This window comes from Coenobita brevimanus, chromosome 84 (genome assembly GCF_032717465.1).
Source record: "Coenobita brevimanus isolate Jiangsu-jjx chromosome 84, ASM3271746v2, whole genome shotgun sequence".
NCBI lineage: Eukaryota > Metazoa > Arthropoda > Malacostraca > Decapoda > Coenobitidae > Coenobita > Coenobita brevimanus.
The window spans coordinates 17,449,173-17,472,962 of NC_137037.1; the positions used below are offsets into that span (position 1 = coordinate 17,449,173).

At 40.6% G+C, this 23,790-nt stretch overlaps 2 pseudogenes; both read left to right on the forward strand.

Annotated features, from left to right (window-relative positions):
• The window catches only part of LOC145410081 (uncharacterized), a 29,736-nt pseudogene extending 6,954 nt beyond the window's left edge, over positions 1 to 22,782 (forward strand).
• Positions 22,783 to 22,785: 3 nt separating this feature from the next.
• The window catches only part of LOC145410233 (hydroxysteroid dehydrogenase-like protein 1), a 50,624-nt pseudogene continuing 49,619 nt past the window's right edge, over positions 22,786 to 23,790 (forward strand).

Below are 23,790 nucleotides of genomic sequence, written 5' to 3' on the forward strand. Positions count from 1 at the left end.
ATTTTATTATTTGTTATTTATTTATTTATTTATTTGGTTATATAATTTGTTTTCACTTAATTGTTTATTCGTTGTTTTTTTTGCTTCGTTATTTATTTGTTATTTGATTTTACCTATTTATTTATTTACTGATTTATTTTCTTTTATTTAACCCCTGGACCTGCATCCTTTATATCTTATTCATGTTGTCTTGTTTGGACTGGCACGGCTTACATAATCAAAACAAAGTCGACCCTGTGACACTCCTCCTTCAGCATCAAGCGATATACTGCGTGGGTGAAGAAGTGAAGACTAAGATATCGTAGTTACATAATAAGAATAATGATAAGAATAAGAATAATAGCAGTAGTAGTAGTGGTTGTAGTAGTAATAGCAGTTGTTGTTGTTGTTGTAGTAGTAGTAGTAGTAGTAATAGTAGTTGTAGTGTTAGCTGTGATTATAATAATAATAATAGTAATAATAATAAAAGCAATAATAATAATAATAATAATAATAATAATAATAATAATAATAATAATAATGATAATAAAGCAATAGAATGTTATAAACTCAAAATCTGGGATATGTAGGGTAGTTAACAGATCTATTAATAAATGAGAATGTATAACCAGAAATATTCATGACACAACTAGAATTGTCTGGAACTGTCTCCCTATGTCTGTATTTCCTACTTCCTATGATCTCCAGTTTTTCAAACGCAGTGTGTCCAGGTATCTGGAAATGATCGGATCTTGAATTTGGCTCTCTCTTATATTTTGTATTTATCTTGGAAGGAATAGTTTTGCGGGCTCGTTGCCTTTGGTTCCTTCTTCCTCACATAAAAAAAAAAAAAAAAAATAACCTAAGTAAATCCATTTGTAGTGAAAACAAGACGATTTTTTTTTTTTTTTTTTTTTTTACGCCAAGTTCTCATCTTGGTGGGAGGGGGAGAAAGAATGCGTCCTCAGTATCCCTGCTTGTAAGAGACGACTATTTCATTGTCTCTCGTGTTTCTCTCCTTAACGTCCTCTTGTTCTCTTCTGTTCTACCTCTTTTCTTGATATTTCCTTGTTTCTTCTAGTTTCCCTCTACTATCAGTTTAAAGACTTCCCATTGCCGTTCCATATCCTTCACCTAATCTATTGTAAAACCTAGCCTTTTCATTCTGATTTTATCCTCTGTCGTGTCCTCCCTACTCCTTACTATACCTTCCAGAAATAACATAGTGTCATACGATCTTCGCTATCTGGCACGTGGATTTCTCTTACTCACTCTCATCTGGCCGCTTGGCAACACAGGCGTCCTTGAGTCCTGCTGAGGCGGTAAAGGAGATGAGGTGTGCGTCTGCGTCAGTGTACCCAGCGAGGATGGAGGTGAAGGATGTCCGCGCTGTCCTCTGGCTGGTGTAGGTGGCCGGGTGGGTGCTGTACAGTCGTGGTCATCAATAATCACACATCAATCGGTTCCCCGTGCCTCAAGCTGGCTGATTTATGCGCGGCAAGTCACAGTGGAGTAAGAGGGGCTGAGAGGGAAGGGCCAGAGAGAGAAGGGAAGGTGGGTGGGGGGACGAGTGATAGTGCGAAGGTGGAGTAAGGGAGGGGAGGTAGGGGAGGGAGAATGAGATGCGAAGTGGTTGATGGTAGCATTATTTATCTATTTTCTTTCATTCAGAGATAAAAGAGTTAATATTCGGTAGATAATGCTGCACTGACGTTTCGAATACTTGGGTGCTGTTATATCAGATGACGAAGGAAGTGAGAAGGAAATTGTAAGAAGAATTGGTATTGCTAAAGAAGCTTTTGGACGAATGAGAAAAATTTCAGCTAACATAATTATGGATATGAGGACACGAATAAAAGTGTTGAAATGTTTTGTCTGGTTAACACTATTATACGGGTGCGAAACGTGGACAGTAAAGAAGAAAAGGAGAGAGAGATTACAAGCAGCTGGGGTATGGTTTTTGAGAAGAACGATGCGAATATCATGGATAGAAATAGTAACAAATGAAGAAGTTCTGAGAAGGGCAGGAGTGGAAAAAGAAATGATGAAGGCTATAAGAAAACGACAGATGGAATTTTTGGGACGTTATAAGAGTAAAAGAACTTGAAAATGTTTACTTGGAAGAATAGAGGGAAGAAGAGCAAGAGGAAGACAACGATTAAAGTATACGGATTGTATAAGATGCGATTTCCAAGCAAGAATCAGCAATGTGGAGTTAATCAGGATAGCTGAGGATAGAGGAAGATGACGCTCCATGGCCGCTAACGTCACACGATCGGCACCTCAGTAAAAGGTAAAGGTAATGCTACATTATATCTTGTATAGCTGTTCGTGAGAGAAATATACTGACATGACGGATCAAACATTAGTGCAGAACCATGAAGACCGTGTGGGCACAGATTGTCAACGCGTGGGAACCAGAGAACGAGAGAACACAGGCCCGCCTCCTCAAGCACACCACGGACGAGTGGAAGCTATTCAAACGAAACCAGGAAACCATCAACAACATTGTTTCCTCGCTGCAGAGAAGACTGCAAGAGGTTATTGAGAGGCAGGAGGTCACTGGACTACTTACTAAAGCTTTCCTTGTTGCTTTGGCTTTACCATTGTCGGTAAACATTGACAAATATATTATTGGTGTTTGGGTAGGATTTGGTTTTGTTTTCCTTGAGAGATATCGTAATTATATCCAGCCATGTGCACTGACATTAAATTATTTATCTTTCATGCACAATTATCTGGTGGTGATGGCGACTGTATAGAGGGAGTGTATACCAAGAGGATGATCATATTTACCGTGGCCACAGACGTAGTATCAAAGGTTACATATGATATTTAGTTCCAAAATTAATTACATGTAAGGGTAAAGGACGTTTCTTAATTAAGCATTACAGAAATCCAAGCCGTCCAGTTTCCATTCTGCGTCCGAAGTCAAAAAATACTGGTATACAAATATCTGGCTCCGCACTAATGATTGATCTGACACGTCAGTAAGTTTCTTTCACGAGCCAGCCCTTGATATCACCACATATCTAAAGCTTGTTATCTGACGTCGGTATACAAGATATAATGCAACATTATTAACTTCTTTTATCATGTCTTGCATGAAAGAAAATAGACAAACAATGTGACCACCACTTCGCATTCATTCTCCCTCCCCTCCCTCTCCACCCGCACACCATCATTCACCCCCCACCCACCTTCCCTTCCCTTTTTGGCTCCTCCCTCTCAGCCCCTCTTGCTCCCCTGTGACTTGCCGCGCATAAAGGAGGCAGCCTGAGGCACAAAAGGATAGATGATTTTTTATGACCACGACTGTACTGTACATCATGCTGACGTCGTGTTGGCGCTGCGCAAGTTCGTGTGGGCGAGGCTGAACAAAGACAACTTGGTGATTAAGTATGGCGGCAAGTGGGCAGGTGAGCTATTGAATTTTTCCTCTTATACAAATGCCATATTTTTGCCAGTTTATGAGACTTTGCTTCACCTGTACCCTGGCGGTTTCTGTTCCATAAGACACCTTATCATTCTATTGCAGTGTTTTTATATCTGCCATGACGGTTTCTTTTGCATATTACACCTTCCATTCTATTGCATGCTCTTTAGATCGTTTTATATCGACATGGAGTGCATACATAGCAAAGAAGAACTTAAAAACGTACGAGAATAATACGTAACCTGGCAAGGGAGAGGTGTTAACAAGATTTCCAGCCGCACGAGAATACTGCACAGTGTTGCGGACGTAGATGTAGTAGCTCTCGTTTCAAATCTTCATCAGTGCATAGTAGTTATTTGCATAACAATCCCTGTTTAATGGATGGGAATAAAGTGAGAATAAGTCCATCTGATCTAACGAAAATCAACGCGGATGGAAATCGTGCAAGGAAATATTGAAGATAAGATTAAAGAAATATGAGTTATGAACGAGTGTACTGAGAAAATTGAAAAATGGGAGCCCAGTTTTGAAATTAATGAAATACAGAAATGGGCCAAACTAAAAATCCGATCCAAGTTTCTAAACACTAAAAGCTAGAAAGGTAGGAAATTAATATATATATATATATATATATATATATATATATATATATATATATATATATATATATATATATATATTGTTACATAGCCTATGATTTCATCATCCTTTGTGTAATTTTAACGCACAGTATGCTGCATGTTTGATCACGAGCGTGTTCTGCCTCAGTCCCCCCTTCTACCGTTATAGTAGAGTAAGTCGTCCTTTCTGTTGTTCAGAGCAGGATTTTCAGCTCTTTGTCCCCTATGGCTTCAATTGCGCGTCCTTCTTACAAGTTGTATCAAGCTCTGCTGGCCCCTATATAATGAGCTCAGTCTCTGCATTATTTGCCACTTAGATCTACTCCTCATTTTGCTCACATCTCTGTCCTCCCCTGTACAGTTATTATTATTGTGAGTGCTCAGGAAGTCTCCAACCATCTAGCAGCTGTGTGTAATTTGAGTATAACTGTTGTTGCATTTTTCCTTGTACTGTGTAGCATAAGGTTAATTCTTAGGCCTAGTAAGGTTTTTGTAATTTATGTAAAGGTTCTTTTTGTCAGCCATCATTAATAATATTTTGTATCTGTAATAATTTATCTTGCATTAACTGAGCATTACCCAGTGTGTTTTCATTTTATCAGGGCTGACTTAGATAAATTTACTCATGCTAATTTCGTGTTAATAGAGGCTATTGCAGTTAACCATATATTTAACCTGTTTTTGCCATTACATTATCCTTATGAGTCCTGAATGTTTTGTTGTTAGTTTGAGCATTAAACTTTAACTTGTAATTTTACCTAACTCTTTTGTTTTGAACCTGGACCTTTACGGAACAGTAGTGATTATTAGTATTCTCACTTAAAGTGTACATTATCTTTCTCTGTTCCGTAAGATAAATTTGGCGACCTCTTATCAGGATATTCAGGATATTATCATAAGGATATTGCTTGTTATTTTGTGATTGTGATTCATTCATGATGTCTTCTATTACTACGCTTGATGAAGCCGAAGATTTTTTGTCAAATGTGCAAACAGTGTGTGATGTAGAAAACAGAACAAAGAATGAACTTAAGCTTGTTGCTCAACAATTGGGAATTGCAGTTCACTCTCATCATTCTAAAGATCAAATTGTTGGCATGATTAATAAAAGCTTGTTTAATGTAACTCCTCCAAATGAGCAAACGCAGATTGAATTAGCTAAGTTACAGCTAGCCCTGCAGGAGGCTCGTGTTAAGGAGGCTGAATTTCAAGCACGTGCTAAGGAGGCTGAGTCTCAGGCTAAGGAGGCGGAGTCTCAGGCTCGTATTCAGGAGGCACAGATACAGGCACAAATTGAACTTGCCAGGATTCAGGCAGACCATGAGTATCGCATGAAACAAGGTGGAACTGGATCATCTAGCTCTGATGATTTTGATGTGGCTAAAAATGTTAAACTTGTCCCTCCTTTTAATGAATCTGATTTAACAAAGTATTTTCAGTTGTTTGAGAGGGTAGCTACAGGTTTTAATTGGCCCAAAAAGTATTTGCCAGTACTCCTTCAAACTGTTCTCACCGGTAAAGCTCAAGTAACTTATGCATCTTTGCCTCAGGATCAATCTGATAATTATGATGTAGTTAAGAGCTTGATTCTTAAGGCCTATGAGCTTGTTCCTGAAGCCTATAGAGTAAAATTTAGGACAACTTACAAGCAAGATAAGCAATCCCATGTTGAGTATGCAAAAATCAAAGAAGATCTGTTAGAGCAGTGGTTAAATTCTAAGAATGTGGATTCTGATTTTGACAAATTTAAGCAGATGATTTTGCTGGAGGACTTCAAAAGGTGTATTAGTAAAGATGTAAGCCTATATCTTGATGGGAAAAGAATAGATAATTTGTCTGATGCTGCAGTTTTAGCTGATGAATATGTTCTCACTCACAAGAGATATTCTAGAGAAAAAGGGAAAGCTGAGAGTAAGTACGTTGCCTCTACTCAGAGTACAGGTAACAGGAAAGAGAATAAAGATGATGTTTCTCAGGAAGTAAATACCAGCTTCACGTCTAGATTTCAGAAAAGTAAATGTACTTATTGTAGTAAGCTTGGTCATACTACGGAGAAATGTTTCAGGAGACAGCGTGATGTGAACAAAAAGGAGTCTTTAAATATTCAGTCAATTGGTCTAGTGTCCACTTTTGAGAGTTCCCAGAATTCTTTAACTGAGTTAACTGAACCTGCTTTGAGAGATAACTTAAATTCTCATGATGGAGCTCCTCTTTTGAGCAGTAACGTGGGTGACACTATCAAGAGTTCATGTGCTAATTTCCTGTCTGATGGTTTTGTCAGTCCTCTGGACAGTAATGACAGGAAATCAGTTAAAATATATCGTGATACAGGTGCTTGCCAATCCCTTATGCTGACCAGTGTTCTAGGCTCTAATGTTAATTCCTCTGATGAAACTGTAATCTTACAAGGTGTAGGGAATAATTACTTCTCTGTCCCTCTGTACAGAGTGAATTTAGAGTCTGGTTTTGTTAATGGTTCCGTTATGGTTGGGTTGGTTGAGACACTCCCAATGTCAGGTGTAACTTTCTTACTTGGAAATGATATTGGTGGAAGTCAAGTGTGTCCAGCTCCTCAGCTGTCTAGTGAGCCAGTGGCTGCGACCCAGGATTGTGATGTCCCTGATGTGTTCCCTGCATGTGCTGTTACTAGGGCTAAGTCTAAAGTTACTGGTGATTTAGAGGATAATGATGATGATGATGTTATCCTAGCTGACACTTTTCTTGCTAATTTGGACCACTCACCAGATGAGGCAGTACCCCGTAGTGTTGATAATTTGTCTCGTCAAGAGTTGGTTGAGTTGCAGGTTGCTGACCCTGAGTTGAAAGGTCTAGCTAACTCTGCTTGCAGTGAGGAAGAGTCAGCTGGTGCTTCTACTTGTTATTATATAAAGTCAGGAGTACTTATGAGGAAGTGGAGACCCCCAACAGCATCAGCCGACTGTGAATGGGAGGTTGTACATCAAGTTGTCATCCCTCGTGTTTGTAGGCAGGATATCATTAGAGTGGCTCATGATTCCAGTTTGGCAGGACACCTTGGAGTGAGGAAGACTGTGGCACGCATTTTGAAACACTTCTACTGGCCAGGTATCTTCAGGGATGTTTCCTGGTATTGTAAGTCTTGTCACAACTGTCTAGTTGTGGGGAAGTGTAATCGGACCGAAAAGGTTGCACCTCTAGTTCCCATTCCTCCTTTTGAGGCGCCATTCACCCGTGTGTTGGTGGATATTGTGGGCCCTCTTCCTAAGACTTCTTCAGGATTTTCTTATGTGTTGACCCTGATTGATATGGCTACTCGTTATCCTGAAGCCATTCCACTTAGAAATATCTCAGCAAAGAACGTGGTTAAGGAAATGCTAGGGTTCTTCACAAAGTTTGGTCTGCCCAAGGAGGTACAGTCAGACCGGGGAAGTAATTTCATGTCAAACGTTTTCAAGCAGTCTCTGAAAGAGTTGGGCATCACCCAGATCACGTCTTCAGCTTACCATCCCCAGACCCAAGGAGCGTTGGAGAGATATCATCAAACACTCAAATCGATGCTCAGGAAATACTGTTTGGAACATCAGAAAGACTGGGATAAAGGTCTTCCATTCGTTGTGTTTGCTGCAAGAGAATCTCCAAATGAATCACTGGGCTTCTCACCTTTTGAACTACTGTTTGGCCATGAAGTAAGAGGACCCCTTAAGTTACTCAAGGAATGCTGGCTGTCGGAGGAAGATGACGTCAACCTGCTGGAGTATGTGATGAAGTTCAAAGAACGGCTGTCCACTGCTTTACAGCTGGCGAGAGAGAATTTAGGAGCTGCTCAGGAGAAGATGAAGACTTGGTATAATAAGAAGTCCAGGTTACGCCACTTTCAGCCAGGAGATCAGGTTTTGATTCTGCTATCATTTCATGGGCAACCTCTTCAAGCCAAGTTTAGTGGTCCTTATTTCGTGGAGAAGAAACTCAGTGATGTCAACTATGTCATCGCCACACCAGATCGTAGAAAGAACAAGCAACTATGTCACATCAACATGCTAAAGTTATATCACAGGCGGGACAAAAATAATCCAGTCTGCACTGTAGCTGTTCCACCCGAGTCTGCAAGTGAAGCTCTCCCATGCAGTATGAGCCTGAGTGATAGTTTGGGGAAGAATCCTGATATCATGAATGATCTCCAGACTAAGCTTTCTCATCTACCTCCCGAGGAAAGGCAGGAGTTTTCGGCATTACTGCAGGAGTACCCGCAAGTGTTCCGTGCCACTCCAGGAAGAACCACTGTGTTGATGCATGATGTCGATGTTGGAGACGCAAAGCCAATTAAACTGCCTCCTTACCGTGTGAACCCAGTGAAAGTTCCTCTCATCGAGAAGAAGCTTGGCTACCTGTTGGACCACAAGATGATTGAGCCCTGTCAGAGCGAGTGGAGTTCTCCTGTCACTCTAGTCCCTAAGCCAGGTGGGTCACAGTGGCTTTGCATTGACTACAGACGTGTTAATCAGATAACCAAAACAGACACTTACCCTCTCCCTCGCGTGGAAGATTGCATAGACAAGATCGGAAAGGCTAGGTACATAAGTAAGTTTGATTTGTTAAAGGGATACTGGCAAGTACCTATGACTGAACGTGCTAGGGAGATCTCATGTTTTGTAACACTAGGAAAGACTTTTGCATGTTCGATAATGCCATATGGTATGAAGAATGCACCAGCCACATTTCAGAAGCTCATGAATGTTGTAACAGAAGGTTTGGCAGGGTGTGTTGTTTATATTGATGATGTATTAATCTTCAGTGACAACTGGAAAGATCACCTATGCCATGTCAGTAAATTTCTTGAGCATTTGGTTCATGCTAATCTTGTAGCTAATTTATCAAAGTGTGAGTTTGGTCAAGCTAAAGTTCAGTACCTTGGGTATGTAATTGGTGATGGACATGTTGCACCACCAGCAGCTAAGGTTCAGGTTATCAGTGATCTTCCCAGACCTAAAAGTAGGAAAGAGCTACAAAGATTTTTGGGAATGGTAGGTTATTACAGGAGATTTGTTCTTAACTTTTCAGTTCTTGTATCACCACTTACCGACCTACTGAAAAAGGGAGTTAAATTTGTCTGGACCGATAACTGTGAATCCTCTTTCAGCAAACTTAAAGCTATCCTATTAAGTCAGCCAGTGCTCACTACTCCAAATTTTGCTAAGCCTTTTAAGATGGCTGTTGATGCAAGTGATACAGGAGCTGGGGCTGTTTTGCTGCAAGAGGATGATCAGGGTATTGAACATCCTGTATCTTATTACAGTAAGAAGTTCACTCCACCTCAAAAGAACTACTCAACTATTGAGAAAGAGCTTTTGGCCTTGATTTTGGGTTTACAGCATTTTTCATTTTATTTGTGTTCTGGTTTTGACCCCATAGTCATTTATACCGATCATAACCCACTGAAATTCCTTAGTAAGTTTAAAGATAAAAATCAGAGATTGACAAGATGGAGTCTACTTCTTCAGGAGTATTCATTAGACATACAACATGTCAAGGGGAAAGAAAATGTTATTGCAGATTGCTTATCTAGACTTTAGACAGATTGTTTTAGAGTAATAAGAAATTTCCTTTGTAAATTTCTTTTTCTTTGTGGGGAGGTGTTACATAGCCTATGATTTCATCATCCTTTGTGTAATTTTAACACACAGTATGCTGCATGTTTGATCACGAGCGTGTTCTGCCTCAGTCCCCCCTTCTACCGTTATAGTAGAGTAAGTCGTCCTTTCTGTTGTTCAGAGCAGGATTTTCAGCTCTTTGTCCCCTATGGCTTCATTTGCGCGTCCTTCTTACAAGTTGTATCAAGCTCTGCTGGCCCCTATATAATGAGCTCAGTCTCTGCATTATTGCCACTTAGCTCTACTCCTCATTTTGCTCACATCTCTGTCCTCCCCTGTACAGTTATTATTATTGTGAGTGCTCAGGAAGTCTCCAACCATCTAGCAGCTGTGTGTAATTTAAGTATAACTGTTGTTGCATTTTTCCTTGTACTGTGTAGCATAAGGTTAATTCTTAGGCCTAGTAAGGTTTTTGTAATTTATGTAAAGGTTCTTATTGTCAGCCATCATTAATATTATTTTGTATCTGTAATAATTTATCTTGCATTAACTGAGCATTACCCAGTGTGTTTTCATTTTATCAGGGCTGACTTAGATAAATTTACTCATGCTCATTTCGTGTTAATAGAGGCTATTGCAGTTAACCATATATTTAACCTGTTTTTGCCATTACATTATCCTTATGAGTCCTGAATGTTTTGTTGTTAGTTTGAGCATTAAACTTTAACTTGTAATTTTACCTAACTCTTTTGTTTTGAACCTGGACCTTTACGGGACAGTAGTGATTATTAGTATTCTCACTTAAAGTGTACAGTATCTTTCTCTGTTCCGTGACAATATATATATATATATATTGATTATTTTTTTAGCGACGGCGCTCTTAAGTGAAAATTATTTGTATTAAAACTGAAGGAACCTAACTTATTAAAAAAAAACCCTTGGTCCTAACCTCAATTCCTTCAAAACGCCTCTTCCTAAGAGATCTATTTAGCCTGTTGCATCTGAAAAGCCTCTTGTGTTACGATGTCGATATTGCCAAAAAGTAGAAGCAGAATACAACAGAATTTTAAGACGCAGTGGTCAAAGGAAATAGCTTAGGATGAGGAGTTACGAACATCCCAAAGTTATTTCCACCATGACCCTTAACCTCGGTGTTCTTCGGTCGTAGGGCCGTGAAAAAAAAAAAAAAAAAAAAAAAAAAGAAGCTTCGTAGCATTTATTCAGCAGCGATTTATTATGAACAGTGCATCTCAATATGCTATAAGGAAGAGAATGTTAAGGTGTAATTTTCAGACTCAATCGCTATGTAAGGGTTGCCACGAAGTCCTTGGTATTATTCGGTGTGATGGCTGCATTCTAAGTGGCGTGGGAGGCTGGGTAGTACCTCATCCTCGGCGACTTATTTTGCGCAGTACACCTTGACAGTTTCCCGCATCCGATATATGCCGTTTTAATATCGACACAGTATTAACAACATACAAGAGAATATTGATGTGTAGTATGCAGACTAAATCGCCAAGGAAGTGGTATTACGTTAAAAATATACAGGTGGATATTGATGCGTAATGCGGAAAGTAAATCGCTAAGGGAGAGGTTTTACGAAATCTCCACAGTCCCTTGGAATCCGAGCCTTAACCTCCCATTCTTCGGTCGTAACCCTGGCAACAGCAAAGGACGGAACACAACAAGAAATTAATAAAAGATCGATCCTACGTGACGAGTTTATCAGTATTCAGCCTTCACCGTCTATAACTCTTCTCCTCCACTCCACCAAGTTCTTCCTCGGCTTAGCATTGTCAATATATAACCTATATCATTTATTCACTCCTTACTCTCCCTGCCACACCCACGCCCAGATCAGCAGACTGAGCCGTAATACATAACATAAGACGAGTTCTAGTGGAATGATATTTACGGGTTCCCTTATTTTTCCATGAGGGAGATAGAGGTCGAAGATGGCGATAAAGCAGGCGGTGTATTTTTTTCATAACGTTAGCCGAGTTATTTTTAGGGTTCACCAGGAAAGGCTCAACTGGAAGGTGTGAGGGCGTGGTATAGACGAGGATTTTAAAAAAGGGTAGAATTCTGGAGATAGAAAGGCAAGCAAAGAAATAAGTAGATGGTGCTGAGTTAGACTGGGGAATAGCCTACCAAGTTACGGCGTGCCTCAGGGTTCAGTTCTCGTTCTTTTGTTGTATGGACAGATAAATAGAAAGATAGATATCAATTAGCAGCGCTGTATGCGGATTTCCTAACGATATAAAAAAAAAATGATTAGCTTAATGGGTGACAATACTATGTAGGCTTGAATTGTCCAGGATTTAGTTATGCTTGGGTTAAAGAAAGGCTGGAAAAAGTATTGATAAGGAACTATTACAACTGGGGAGACTGTTCAGAGCACACACAAATGCCTTCAGGTTGGGGGAAAAAAATAACAAAACGGTAGCAGTAGTAAGAACTGATCTGGAATATTACGGTAATACCGGATTACTGAACAAAGTCACCTGATGTTGCAGTTAATGGTATTTCGACTGGGGTTTTCAAAAAAAGAAAAGGTTAGATACAGCAGGCATATGACTACAAAGAGTCGGGTATAGGACTCACTCTGACATTAAAACGCATACGACAAAAATGTTACTATTTTCTATCTTATTTTCCTGGTTGCGGTTCTTAGAATACGATGTCCTTTCATACAATCCTATGAAATTTTCTTACTAGTTTTTCTACATCGCATGATGTTTCTTTTAATGTTTTCCTCCCAGCTTCGCCTCGAGGGTTGGGTGGGCGGAGGATTTTCTTTTTAGATTCTCTCTTGTTCTCGTACTCAAGTATGAGCTTTGCTACTATAAAAATATGCACCACTGCATTCGGGCCACCAAGCTTAATGCACTTACCTTCTTTTCTTCTTTACTGATAAAGTGATGTTTCACAATTATCTTATTAGTTCTTACAACAGGCATTTGTTACCTCCGAGGAGGTTATGTTTTTGTCGCCGTTGGTTTGCTTCTCTGTTTGTTTGTCTGCTTGTTAGCAGGATTACTCAAAATGTTAAGAACTGATTTTGATTAAATATTGTGGAAGGGTGGGCCATGGGCCAAGGAAGAAATAATTAAATTTTGGGGAGGATCCGGATCCGGATCAGCAGTATCTTCCACAATATCTCCAAAAGTTCTCAGTGCATTGCAAATGAAATTTTGTGGAAAAGTGGGCCATGGACCAAGAAAGAATTGATTAAATTTTGGGGTGAATGTGGATCCGGATCCTATATCCACGGATCCGGATCCGGATCATTTTTAATAGCTGTGTCATTGGGGGAGGTATGCGCTCTTGGAGCGCCTTCTAGTTTATTGTTCATTAGCGTAAATGGGGTTGTGTTTTCATATAACCTTAGCAAACATTGCAACATTTGTGTTATAAATTACATATATCAGTGTGGAGGTGAACATTACATTAAAAAAGATGTGATCATAGTTCTCAAACCACTGTGTGTGTACAGTGGTGACGGGGTGCACGGACGGCATCGGCAAGGAGTACACGAGGCACTGGCACAACGGGGCATGAATATCCTCCTCATGGCTCGCAAAAAAGACAAACTGAACAACGTCACCCAACTCAGCAGTAAGTCATCATTACTACAGTACCAGTCAAATAAAACTTTTCATCTACAGTACATATCAGTGAACCTCTGTATGAAAGCCTGCTGAGTTGTCCTACCGCAGCTGACGCACACTACTCTGGGTGGGTCGGTGGGTGAATAGGGGAAAAAGAGGTCCGTGAGAGGAATAGGCAGGCCATCCTAAGGAGGAGAAATAGGTCCATCAGGAGAATAGTTAAATCCTCCCACAGAGGAAGTAAATATAGTACGTCTATGAGGGAACAGGTAAGTCTCCCAGATAAGCCCACAGGTAATAGGTAAGTCCCTTTCATAGGAAAAAGTAGGTTCATGGGAGAAGAGGTTAGTCTACCATGTGGGAGAAATAGGCCCATGAGGAATACACTAGTCCATTTCCTGGTGGGAAGATAGGTCTATGGGGGGAACATAGAGGCCCCATATGGCAAACATTGGTCCATGATGGGAATAGATTCATGTGGAATAATAGATCCACGGGGGAAATGGACACAAGTGGTCGTCCGTGAGAGAAAATGAGTCCATGTAGGGAGCAGGTATCTCCTTGGGAGGAAAATATACTTATTGGAAAACTAGGTTCATGGAGGGAATACATTCATCAGAAATGTATAGATCCCTGGGGGAAAATATGCCCATGATAAGGTAATAAGTGGGTGTGAGGTTGACCCTAGGGGGTGCAACCGGACCAGGCTTATCTCGTTAGTGATAATTATAACACGGTGGCAGGTGGAGGGCACAGAACTTCCCTTCTTCGAATTTTGGATATATATAATGATTATGTCCCTTAATGACCTTTGTGTCGTCGATAGGCATAAGGGTTTTAACTAACAATATGTTACAATTTTGTCCCCTTCCCTTGTCCCATTTCATCCAGTAGAATAATCAAGAACTTTTATGCAAACCGACTGCTGTGAATCGTTTTCTAAGGGAAAATTAAGATTTGGAAGTCGATTCTCTGCGTTCTCGTTCAGCTGATAGACACTGATTTAAGCACTGTTTTTCGATACAGAACTGTTTGTTCTCCTTGCCCCTTTTCATACGGTAAAAGAAACCGAATGTCATATTAAAACTTATTACCTGTCTTAGTGGCCCTCGTGCTGTCAATAGGTGTAAACCTAATAGTCCAACTTCTTCATCACCACAATCATTAATTTACCGATATGCAGGAGTGATTATATCGGGTGGTGGGCTGTCTAAATTGCCACATAATTTGACTTACCATTAGTCACTGCCACATCTCCATCCTGCATACTTTATCTGACTTACTTTCCAGATTTTCTACCGGTGTTTCCATATTTCTGCTCCCAGTCTCGATATTCACGCCTCATTGGCGGTATTATACGTGTACTCCAGTGTTACTTTTAGTTTTGCGATCCTCTCCTATATTTTGACAAGATAAGCCGACTTTCCACCAGAGAAAGAACGAAAAGCCACCAGGTGTGGAGACTGAGATAGTACAGGTGGACTTCAGCCACGGCAGAAACGTGTACCCGAAAATCGCTGCCCACCTCACGGACAAAGACGTCGGCATCCTGGGTAATCATTGGTTTCCTCTAACTTTAATGCAGTTTCTTGAGCTTTCACAGTGTCAGTTTAGATTTGGTCATGTATATAGTCCAGTGTCCTACACCGAACAGCAGGTGTTGTTTTGCTTTTATTTTGCGAATAATCATTGTTTATTTATCTATCATGTGTGGTATGTTTGATTTTCACACTTCCTCTACAACTCACTCAGTACTTCAAGGCCTCATACTGGCATCCATAGCCGCCTATATTATTCTCTTTTATTAACAGTGAACAATGTCGGTGTTGTTCTCATTCCACCAAAGAAATTCATTGATGCGAGTGAAGAGGATGTTTGGAATCACGTCAATGTCAATGTTGCGTCAGTGGTGGCCATGACACGGCTGGTGTTGGCCAAGATGGTGGCCAATGGTCGGGGGGCCATCATCAACATTGCCTCCGTTGCCTCTACCGGTCCTGTCCCACATCTTGGCATGTACTCCGCTTCAAAGGTGGGATTTTTTTATTTCTTTTTCTTGTTTTTGTTTTTGTTTTTTTGAACGAAAATATGACGGTTAACTGTGTGCCTAGGCTATTAAAAATACACCCTCACGTTTATCCATATGACTCAGAGAATCAGGACGAGGTGTGATCAAGAAGGCATAATAATAGTTGGCAAATTCAGTTTTATTAATTACTGGAAACATTTCAACTACCTTCATTCAAAATCCTCTCTTCCTGTACCCACACATTTTTTCTGTGAGTCCATTATCAGAACGCGAACTTTTTTTTTTTTTTTTTATGTAACTACATCTCTTATAAGCAGAATGTGACTGCTACTGTTACATTTGTGAGTTTGTGTGTTTTTTCCAACAGGCATTCGTGGACTATTTCTCCCAGTCGCTGTGCTGGGAATGTCGGGGCACTGGCGTCACTGTTCAGACTATCAGACCATCCTATGTCTCGTCTAACATGACCGTCTTCTCAGAGTACACATCCAAGACCGGTAAGCCACCATCAAATCCAATTTCGTTTTATAACGCATGGGTGATTACTCTCATATATCTTCACAGTGTGGCATATGACCAGAGTATACTACAATATACTGAGAGGCATCCAGTGCGAACAAGTTACCTAGAAAGTGCATAATTATAGTGACTTGATGAGAGAAATGGGAGAAACCAAATGAGATAAATGGAAGGATGTACAGTTAATAACAAGATGTCAGCTATGTGGCAGTTGTAGAAATCGTCTGGCTGTAGGAGACAAAAGGTGGGTGAGAGAATGAATAGGAGGATGCATGAGGGTGAGGTGGCAGCGATAGGAGACTAGACAAAACGAAGGAAGAAATCAAGGCGATACAGTATGAGTGACGATGGTGTATCGAGGAAGAAAGGTTCGCTGATGAGGAGGAAGACAAAAGTTCCTACACTTCCTTTTATAGACTTTACTTCACATGAGGCGGTGTCATATACTAGATGGAAATACAGGGAAATAAAAAATAAACAGTTTGGGTTTGCACGCTTTTAGTTTGAGGCTGATCACTGGTGTTACATAAATTGTAGAACTTGACAGGAGACTTCAAGATAAAAATAAAAGCATGAAATTTTTTTAATGATATGTTGGATTGTCAGGGATCCACGGTAAATATGGTGTAGTCAGGATTACACTTTTTTTTTTTTTTTGTACAAGTTTGTATATCCCTCACAGACTGGTTCGTTCCCACCACCAAGAAATACGTGTCCAGTGCCCTGCCCACCCTCGGCCCCGCTGGACGCACAACGGGCTTCCGGCCGCACGGACTGCATGTAAGGACTAGGGTAAGGTTCAGGCAGGTGTGGGGGGTTAAGGCAAGCTCGAAGTAACTTCTTTAGTCACCAGTAGCCTGATATTTTAGAAACCCTAAGCTGTGCAGAGAAATTAGCTTACTACTTGATTTTTAATGGCACTTTACCGCTAGCAATAATTCTAAGATACTTGTCGTTTTATCTTCAACTTCTTGGTCACTGGCTAGCCGGGAGGGGGGGAGATGTCAAAGGGGAACATTTGTCCCGGTCGCAGGGTTATGATACACCAAACTGACATCAGATGAACTAATTAATGTCGGTGACCTGTAAGTTATCTATATAAAATGGGGACAGGAAAAGAAGGTCGAAGAGCCTCCCCTACTCAAATCAAAAGCCCACTGTGTTTATAAATCTATTATATCTACAAAAAAAAAAAAAAAAAACTCGCTATATGGTTTCCTTGGACCTTAATTTTTTTGTGAGATTGGTTACCCTCCTCCCCAATTGACCTAATTAAGACCATATTCATCAATTTTGGGAATAAGGACATCTGTGTGTGTGTGTGTGTGTGTGTGTGTGTGTGTGTGTGTGTGTGTGTGTGTGTGTGTGTGTGTGTGTGTGTGTGTGTGTGTGTGTGTGTGTGTGTGAATCATTTTCTTTGAGTTCTGTCTAGCTTAGAATATCATTTCATATATTTTTTTCACACAAAATGTTTGTACAAAAAAAAAAGGCTTATTATATTCCCCTCAAGAATGATTATTATGTAAAATCTTGAGTTCATTAAGTTCCTGTTCATCCAAGTGGAAAGGACTGTTCGTGCAAAGAAGATTGTTTTTCAGTTGGATATCATTTGACGTTCATTGTTGGAGAGATTTGTAACTATTAGTCACTTGCCTCACACATACCAGCATAAGAATATCGGTATACATAATGATATAATAATACATAAGAATATATAAGAAGGGCAGTATACATTATCGCAAAATAATACATAAGAATGACGGTATACATAAGGGTGTATACTGAGTCCAAGAGCAATAACTGAAGGTGGTTGTTTACTCTCTTTTCAGGTTTTTCTCATGGATATCGTCTTCCCTGAATGGCTTAATTTTATTTGGACGTGTTTGTGGCACGACTTCATACTGAAAGACAGCAAAAAACAGCAGTAGCACTCAGTTGTCTCTGTTACCTACTGAAGAAGAGCAACAAACATCAGTAGCACTCTGTCATCTCTGCTACCTGCTGAAGAAGAGCAACAAACAGAAGCAGCACTCTGTCATCTCTGCTACCTGCTGAAGAAGAGCAACAAACAGCAGTAGCACTCTGTCATCTCTGCTACCTGCTGAAGAAGAGCAACAAACAGCAGCAACACTCTGTTATCTCTGCTACCTGCTGAAGAAGAGCAACAAACAGCAGTAGCACTCTGTCATCTCTGCTACCTGCTGAAGAAGAGCAACAAACAGCAGCAGCACTCTGTTATCTCTGCTACCTCCTGAATAATAGCAACAAACAGCAGTAGCACTCTATCAATGGTTGGAATCGTGTATAGTCTAACGATATTTGGTAATCTGCAACTTAAACTCTTTCCCCACTTTAATTCCCGGTAGATTGTGTCGATGTCCATGGAGATGTGAATAACTCAGATTGTCTCAGACTCAGGATATTCACATACAGAAGCCATATACACACTACATTACATTATATTACTGTAAATTTGTGTAGATCGCGTCTGTACTAAATGAAACACAGTTAATAGCTGTCATCATATACTGATGAAAGAAGAAGACAATATAACAGTGGTGCACACGATTATACTATAGCCCACTGAGAAGTCCAGGGCCAGTATTCTCGTCGGTTAAAGAAGTTCCCTAACAACTTTTCCTTAGCGATTTCTTTTGCTTATTACACCTTCCTTTCCTTTTCTGTGTTATATACATTCTTCTAATAGCGCCAAACACCTCATCACTATCTACAGTTTGGCCACTTACCAAAATATTACTAAACTGTGACATGTACTTCTTCATCTGTAGGGGTGTCGTCTACTCCAGCATGCCTTCAGTCTTCCACATTCTCCATATTTACCACAGTAATACCAACAACAGATTCCATATGATTTTACATCAGGGAAGGAGTGAAGGAGTTGCAGTCTCCATTAAACCATCAGCACGAGGACGTATGTTTTGTATTCTGCTGACTTATACCGAATGACTTAGTTTCACAACGAACTCGTGCTGAAGGGGCTCGATATAAGTATCAGTGGTGTATGTGTACCGTACTCCACTGTTTTTTTTTTTTTTTTTTTTTTTTTTTTTTGTAATCGAACTGTCAGATTTAAGGTAGAATTTGAAGATATTGTGTCAGTCCCATCAGAGTGATGTTACGATGTTCACGTTGTGTGTGGACGCGAATGTTCTAAAGGAGTAACGACGGTAGTTGGTTTGAAGTATCTGTATGACATTCTGAAACTCATATGTTTGTAAATAAGGCTTAATTATGGTTATTAAGGGCAGTCTGTGTAATTCAGTGTAAGAATAAGCCATTAACCTAATCCACCCTGTTTTTTACTGTATTAACTTTTATATCGGAATTAGCATTAATATATTTATGATAAAATTTCCCAGCAGTGAAAACATATGCATCATCATCAACATCGTCATAGCCATCCCTACCCTATTTTCCATCACAGAAATTCCACGAGGTAGGATTTAGAAACAAGAGCACAAAAGTACTAGAAGAACCATCAAACAAAATGCCTAGCAAGATTGGTCACTCAGTTTTTTTTTTTTTTCTGACAGCTTTTGGCTGGCACTTCTTTGTAGCATTCTCTCCCCATACGTGGACGTTGCCACCCTACTTTAAAAATGGACTACAGGCTAATGTACTGCAACCTGAAACTGCCATTCTCCTGCAGTCCACCATCATTATCTGGGAGGATAGAATGGGAAGTGAGGGACATCTATATAATTTGACACATCTGCTACCCAAATGTCCGTCTCCAGTCCCGTGTGGGAATATTATTACTGCCTATCGGTCCACCGAGACACTAAAAGATCTACTTAGCATTTTCTTAATTGAAGAAGTCAAAGGTATGCTTTCCTCTCTGGGTGTTATGTGAACAGATCCTTTGAACAGTTGCTAGTTATTTATTTATCTTTTTTTTTTTTTTTTTAAAGCATTACGAGTCGGATTTTATGGGCATTACAGATTCCAGCTGTTCTAATGTGTGAGAGCAATTTTTCTTCTCCACCTGATTTAATAACTTTTCTCTCCTCGTCCTGCAGTGTGCTTGCTATGACAGTGTGGATCCTGGTTTTTAAGGGAAAGTTTTTAGTGTGCATAGGTTGGGGCTTGTTCCTTGAAAGTCCGAGTTTGTCAACAAATGCGCTTTCCACTGACCTGCTAAACAACGTACTCAAAATTGTATTATTTGAGAGCATGCTTTTTCCATAGGGAATTTGAAAAGGATGTCCCACAGCCATTTGTTAGCCCGGCATGAAGCACCAAGGATTGTTTTTGGCACGATGGCTTTCTCCCTCAGGAAACACTCATGTCCTTCTCTTATACTGGCCTGCCCTTCACAATGACCAGACAGACCACTTCCACCCGTGTTATACATTTATGAACCTGTGTTTTCAAGGGACATCTTAAGACTGCTATGAACTGGCCAGGACTCGATCCTTGAATCTCCTGAGCTAACTCTGGTTGTGCTATTTACCAAGCTCTATCTTACAGCTGAAAGACGTGCTGAGCATTATCTTTTTTTTGTCACACTTTCTAATTGAATGTTTTACAAGAATGCCCTGAAACTAACTGTAGCACATGGGAATTCCCATTCTTGCAGTCAAGGCTACACGTACGCCCTTGATAGGCTGCGTATTACATGTAGCACGTTGTAATGTCCAACTAACCTAAACCTTAAGGCTGCAGGGCGCCGTACTGGACCAGCAAGAAAGCAGGTAGGCAGAAAAGATGCAGCTATTCTTTCACTATTCCTCTTTTTCTTTTCAGTAAAAAATCAAGCACCCTACAACTTCCCTATCTTGTCCAGGTAGCTTGGGCGGCAGTGGGACACCACCTGACAAGTCTTACGTCCGGCAGACAAGATGGAACAAGGGACGATCTCCTTCCCATTGCCAATATTGATATAGAAAGCCTTTAACAAAACTGATTTTGTATTGCTGTCACAGAGAGAAAAAAAAATCTGTCATTTTTGAGCCAGATGTACTCACATGTCTCAACAGTGTTGCACCCCCAGATCAATGATCACACCGGTCAGCTTCCCTTCGCTGACTCTGGTAATTCGGGGCTACAGACTGCTTTATATCCTGCAAATAGAAACGACTCTCTCAGGGTGAAAAAACAGTCTGTAGGTAGAAAGAAGAAAATACTTAGAATTGTTAGGTAAGTTGTTAGGTTATAGGGGTTAACTCTCACGGAGCTGTGGTGGCGGTGGAGGGTTTGAGCAGATTTGCCATGGTTGAGGTGTTTACGCACGATTGGGCTAGATTTGGGGACCAGTTGCAGGAGCAGCTCGAAATGTTGCGGGTTCTGGCTTACTTTTTCCATAACACAGTCACAAACTAATACTAGAAAGAAGGAGGAGCATCAGAGAGTGCAGCATCCTTGCCCTCCAACTGGTCTTAGGGGTCGGTCATTTGATTTTGCCCTGTAACATTGACCTTCGACTGATTAATCTCAAAGCAAAATTACTCCACCTTTGCCTAGCCCTTACCGCTTCTACCAACTTAGGTGTAAATAGGATCAGAGCTGTTTGAGATGACCTTGTCAGATAACCATGATCTTTACCAGTCTCAAATTTCTCTTCCTTGACAGACTCACTCCTTCCAGGAAGTTTGGTCCAAATCAGTTAAAAAGTGTTTGCTTAGGATGTAGCGTCGAACATCTGACTATGCCCTGTGACCTTGACCTTGCACGAATTGTTTTGAAAATTGGATCCCTCGCTCTTCCTCCCACAAAGTTTAGTCTAAACTGGGTCGAATCTCTTAAAATTAACCTAGTCATATAGCCTTGATAGTTGACTTTTCCATTCTATCATGACATGTAAATGTTTTCATAATCCAGTCTTTTTGTTTTCGCCTTACCCTGAACCTTTCCACAACATTTGGTCTAAATCAGAGAAAAGCTGTTTAAGTCGACCTTTTCGTGTCACCTTGACCTTTGACCTACAAGGTCAGTTCCTTGCCTGACGCTCAACCCCTCCACCAAGTTCAGTTATATTTAATTTGTTTACACACACACACACACACACACACACACACACACCTTTGATATTTCCCTGTGACCTTGACCTTTGTCTTCTCTCAAAGTTGACTCCTATCTTTCTTGCCTTACTCTCAACCGTTCCGCCATGTTTGGTGTAAATCGGATAAAATTGTCTTAGTTGATCTTGCCAGGTTAAACTTCGTCATGTGACCCTGACGTTTGACCAATTGTTAACAAGGCAGGTTTACTCTTTGGCTGACTCTTAACCCATCTGGACAAAAATTGAGTTATTTTGTTAACACAGGCAGGCATAGACAGACAACCAGACAGACAGACCCATGTGACCATGACAATAACCTCTTTTTGCTTCGCGAGTGCAGATGTAACTGCCATAATTAACTGATTCATGATCTTCATCTGTGTTGTCCCATGAGGAGCGTAGGAGCCAGGGCTTGGCAAATTCGTCGTGACATTTAAGATGAGTGACCAGCCTTGCTCATCCCTGAGTGGCATTACGTGAGCAAGAAATCCCAATCATTTCCTGGATATAAACCTGCACCGGCTAGTCCGATTGGAGCACCTTAAGTACCCACTATACCACCGGGCGCCATAATTTGGTTATTTGGTTACCACCCAGCGTAGTAAATGGTTTCCTGGTGTATAGGAAAACATCTGGCTCGTCACTCAGTGCTGAGTCACCCCCAGGCAGAAGGGAGAGGAAAGAATGAAGGAAAGATAGACGGAAGAGGAAGGAAGGAAAGAAGGAAGGAAGAGAGGAAACAGCAGTCACCCGAGAGCAGCACTACATTGAGTTAGTGGATGGTAAGCACCCCCACCTACCACATACTATGCCATAATACTGTCTGAATATTATTCCGATAAGGCTAGACACGGACGAAAGCAGACGGGTAGATATCGGGTTATTTTTGGCTATTTTTTCTAGCTGCTGGGCGAGTTTTGAGCAGGTGGAAATGGCAATGCTGGGCTAGACAAACGCAACCTTAACTGAGCCCAGTAGTCTGTGTGTTTCCAGGTTTAAAGGATGAGCTGCTACGCACCATTTCCTGCCTTAGGAGATTTTGAAGATGTTTTAACCGTAGTGTGACTGTTGTACGTGAGTAAGACGGTGCTGCAGGGGTTGTGGATTCTGGGCTGTAATGTGAGGGCACAACTATGGTCACGGCTGTGGAACAAGAAGCTGGGAAAGACTTATTGGAAGTGGGCAGGTGAGCTGAGATCTCCATTCCCCTGAAAGGGAAAGTTTGATATGCCACTCCCGTAGGACTTCTAATTTGCCGTAATAAGCCATTCATCTGTGCCTCTCCTAACGAGCTGTAATGTATAAGAGCTGCTAATGTGTGAATGATCGTGCCATTGCGTATGTTCGAAGTTTCTTTTATGACCTGTTTTTTGGGTCACCTTTCCGGTAGTTGAACATCGTTGTGGAATGTTGTCTGGTCTTATGGAACGTTCATGATGTGAAAGTGTTGGTGAAACGGTAAAAAAGCTGTAGGACACGACTGACCCGCATATGGCCTATTTAGCAGCAGGACCGCATAATACCCGTGTAAATTTAATTAAAGCACTTAGCCAATGGGAATATTTTACCCTACACAGAGACTATTTGGGCAGTGTAATAGTATTGAAAATTTAAAGCTAAAATTATATATTTATGTGCTTTTCAGCTATGGAAATGCTTTTCGTATAAGTGATTTTCCTTTCTTGTGTAGGTTAGGCTAACTGCAAACATAAGCAAGTGTGGGATTTGTTGCTTACCTAGTGGTATTGAGTAGGAGAGCAAGAGGAAAACTTCCTTTTATGATCTCACTGTCTGTATAATACTGTTTGGCCCATTAGTTATCTTCTGAGAAAATAAAAGTCGAGATATTCTTGACTGACATACCATAATTTCATTGGCCGGAATATTTGCTTAGCATTTTGTACACTGTGTCGTTTGTGCTCAGCAGCTGGTGTGCCTAGCAAGCTGTGAGATGTAACCATATTTTCTTGCAATGACTGTGGTGGCAGACATGAACATGGGTGACAC